This window comes from Tursiops truncatus, chromosome X (genome assembly GCF_011762595.2).
Source record: "Tursiops truncatus isolate mTurTru1 chromosome X, mTurTru1.mat.Y, whole genome shotgun sequence".
Classification (NCBI taxonomy): domain Eukaryota; kingdom Metazoa; phylum Chordata; class Mammalia; order Artiodactyla; family Delphinidae; genus Tursiops; species Tursiops truncatus.
This window is the reverse complement of record NC_047055.1, coordinates 64,701,432-64,705,783: the sequence shown is the minus strand read 5'-3', so window position 1 is coordinate 64,705,783 and position 4,352 is coordinate 64,701,432. Positions and strand designations below refer to the sequence as shown.

Below are 4,352 nucleotides of genomic sequence, written 5' to 3'. Positions count from 1 at the left end.
TGAATAGCGAAAAACAGAATAATCCAATTAAAAATGGTGAAAGGACCTGAATAGACTTTTTCCAAAGACGATACACAAATAGAAAAGAGTTACATGAAAAGGTTCTCAGTATCCCTGATCATTAGGGAAATACAACTTGAAACCATAATGAGATATCACCTCACAGCTGTTAGAATGGCTATCATCAAAACGACAAGAGATAACAAATGCTGGTGAGAATGTGGAGACATGGGAATCCTTGTGCACTGTTACTGGGATTCTAAATTGGTATAGACACATGGAAAACAGCATAGAAGTTCCTCAAAAAATTATAGAAAATTCCTTGGTGGTCCAGTGGTTAGGACTTGGCACTTTCACTGCCCAGGCCCAGGTTCGATCCCTGGTCAGGGAAGTAAGATCCTACAAGCTGCATGGCCAAAAAAATAATTATAAATAGAGCTACCATATGATCCAGTGGTTCAACTTTTGGATATATATCTGAAGGAAACCAAATGACTATCCAAGAAATATCTACACTCCCATGTTCATTGTAGTATTATTTCCAATAGCCAAGATATGGAAACAACTTAAGTGTCCATCAACAGATGTATGAATAAAGGAAACATGATATATATATATAGTGGAATCCTACTTAGTCATAAAAAGAAGGAAATTCTGCCATTTGTGCCAACATGGATGAATCTTGAGGACATTATGCTAAATGAAATATGTCACACAGAGAAAGACAAATACTGTATGATCTTACTTAAATGTAAAATCTTAAAAACAAACACCCTCCCCCCCCCAAAAAAAAACCCCACCAAACTCATAGAAGAAGTAATCAGACATTTGGTTACCGGAGATGGAGGTGGAGAATGAGGGAATTAGATAAAGATGGTCAAAAGAATAAGAAGTACAAACTTTCAGTCATAAGATAAATAAGTATTGGGGATGTAATGTACAACATAATGACCATAGTTAACTTTGCTATATGGTATATTTGAAAGTTTTTGATAAAGTAAATAATAAAAATTCTCATCACAAGGAAAAAGCATTTTTTTTAAATCTGTATGAGATGATGGACATTATTTATACTTATTATGGTAATCATTTCACAATATATACATCAGGTCATTATGCTATGCACCTTAAACTTATATAGTACTGTATCTCAATTATAGCTCAATAAAACTGAAAGGAGCAAAAAGATGCATCTTGTATAATGAAGGCAGTGTCAGAAGCTCCTCTGTCACATTTCATGGTGCTTTGGTCTCCAGGATGACACCTGGTCATAGAGAACCCTCCAGAATTTTCTGTGAGTACTAGGTGTAAGAATACTCATCTCTAGATCTATATGTCTAATGTGTGGTAGTTTCTACTCTCAGTGACATTCCTGACCAGTTGAGGGAAAAGTTGTATGGTCCCATGGTACTCTCTCAGGTACTCTGATTTCTAGATGGGCCTTAGCCATCCAAATTTGTTACCCAGAGGACAGGTGGTCCCAGCTAACCACAAAGCCAAGCCATGCACAGGTAGGTAGAGTTACCTATTCTTTCCTTTTACCTTTCGCTTCTTTATTATTCCCTTACTTTTTATTTACCTATTTTTTTGTAAATTTATTTCTTTCTCTTCTACTGTCTTCCTTTCCTTTAAGTTTATCAAGTATATATTGTTCACATGTTTACATGCACTCCTCTACCAGCTGAAGTTCCCCTACCATATTCCTCAACAAACTGCCGCTGATAATTGACATTCCCTTGAACACAAGAGTCAGGCAGCATTAACCTCATATATGGGGTCACACATCATCTTTCTATGCCAGAGTGCCAGATCCCAAGTTTCATTTAGGTTAAGCCTATTTATATATAAATCATAGAATCTTAATATCATTATGAACACTTCCTTTAGCCCAACAAAGAATGAAAATAAAAAGAAAGTGTGTTATTCAGCAACTTGTTCAATGTGACGTTTAGAAATAATTTTCAGCTTTTTGAAGAGAAATTCATGTAAAACACATATTCAAAACACAGAGAAATTTTTCTCTCAGCAGAGACCATAAAACATAAAACTCTGTTTCTAATAGAAGAGGTGAAAAACTGGTATCTGAAACACCAAGGCTGTTTTAAAGCAACCAATACCTTTTGCTATGTATGGCCTATGAAAGCCCAGTCCACTCTGGCATCTGGGATAAGAGATTTAGTTAAAGAGGGCACCCTGAAGGAGTAAACCTTATTTCTCATACTTTTCTGAAGAAAGAATAGAAGCCTCAAGCATGAAAGCAGGGTCCAGGTCATAAACTTCTTTTGGTCAGTGCTGACCCTGCAACAACCTGCCCTGAGATCCCTTTCTCTGGCCTACCTTGGCCCTTCATGGCAGTTTAGTGACCTCCTTCTGACCTCCCCTGCTTCATGTTAGCTCTGGACTGGCCACTTGGTTTTGACCCTTCCAGATAACTGATTCCACTCACTGACTACCCAGCACCTGACCTTCATTAGGTAGCCATTTATGTCTGGAGACCTTGCTGAGGAGCTCCCCTACACTGGCCTGAGCTTTATTTACACTTTGGAAAGCACCCAAAGATTTAGCTCTGAGAGATGATCTTCTTAGAGTTCAATACACAGAAAAACCTTCTCTATTTTCTAGTGAACTGCTTCTTCATTTCCCAGCTATTGACTCATAGTGACACAGCAGGGCTAGCTCTTCAGCCTCTATTGTTCTCAGTCTAGTCTCTGAGACTAGTAGCCCAGTTTATAACCAATGCCACAAGGAGACAAAGAAATGGAATATTACTAGACCAAAATGGAAAGACACAATGACTCAGGAACCTTATTGTTTTCTCAAGCTGAATCTTGATGGCTTGCTTAGAGTAGGTTGGGATTTTCTGTGATGGGATGATACAGAGAAAATAGAAAAACTGATTGTTTCATTCAATCCAGCCTTCAAACTCATAAGCTACCTATTTGGGACTGCCATATGACTATGAATACAGGCGTCCTTACAAAGGCTTAGCAGAGATCAAGTGAGAGTATATCATCTGGTCTGGAAAGTAGAAAATCCTTAGCCAAACTCCATACAGGATTTGTTCAGGGACCTTTTCCAATCCTGATGTAACACTAAAGTCCTCTGACTTCTTTTCCTGCAACTCTCCTGCACAAATACTTCTCCAATTCTCTCTCAATCAAACAACAAGTGTTCTTATGCAAATTAATTCATTCATATATACCCTGGGTATGTGTTTGGGGGGTGGGGTTATTCCTATTAGTTATATAAACAGGTAAACTCTAGAATTCTGTTTGGGCTTCATGTGGTCCCTGCCTTAAGGAGTTCACACTCTAAGAGGCAACATACATTGAACTATAATATGAAGCATACTTGAAGAAGCCCACAATGAAAGTATTAATTAGACCTTTTGGGTTGATTAATTTTTCTGAGAGATTTAGGAAAGCTTTACAGAGGAGCAACCTTTGTTCTGGCTTTGTAGATATGAAATTTACATAAGCTCTGAGTGGAGAAAATGGAAAATAGGGAAAGGAGCACTCAAAATTGTGGGGAAAAGCCTAACAAAAAGATTTAAAATATCATTTTTTTTATACCGCAGTCTACTGAGTTTCAGGAAGTTTGTATTTAATGACTTGTAAAATTCAGTTTTGTGGTTCAGACTGCCTGCTTGTTGTCTGAATTAAGCATTGAGCTCTTACTATGTCCTTTGAATAAAGGAACAGAGGCATGCTTGACAGCTGAGTTACTCTGTGGCTGAAGGAAATGTAGGCTAAAAGATGAAATTCGAAACTTGAGACAGGGCCAGAATATGGAGAAATTAAAGATCAACTTAAGGAATTTGAGTCTGAGTTAGCTGCAAATGAGAAGCCACTAAAGGGATTTTAAGCAGAGGGGTAGCTTTATTAGATATGTATTTTACGAAAATGGCTTTGGTAACATTAGAGGGGAATCAAAACATTTTGGAGGCTGTTGCAACATAAAGAAAGGATGAGGAGCTGAAAATAGATTGTAACGGTGGAAACAGAGGAAGAGATGTATCAGAGAGCCATTTTGAAGATGAAGTCAGCAGGACTTGGAGGTTGCTATGGTATGTAGAATAAGGAAGGCAGAAGCATTAAAAACAATTCTAAGATTTCTGATATATATGCCTGGGTGATGATGATAGTCGTAATGATGAACTATTCAGCATCTACTATGTTCCAGGTGCATCCATGTTTCATTTATTTTCACAATCTTTTAAAGTACATATTTTTTCTCCATTTTACATATGAAGAAACTGAGATTAAAAGAGGTTAAGTGATTTGTCCAAAGTTATATACTAAAAAAAAGGACTTGGTGCTCTGTATTCATGATTTTCAGTAATACTTTTTTTT

General features: G+C 37.2%; 1 non-coding gene across 1 annotated transcript; it reads left to right on the top strand.

Annotated features, from left to right (window-relative positions):
• The first annotated feature begins 319 nt into the window (after positions 1-319).
• TRNAE-UUC (transfer RNA glutamic acid (anticodon UUC)) lies at positions 320-391 on the top strand. The gene has a single exon. It is a non-coding gene; the product is annotated as a tRNA-Glu (tRNA).
• The last annotated feature ends 3,961 nt before the right edge of the window (positions 392-4,352 follow it).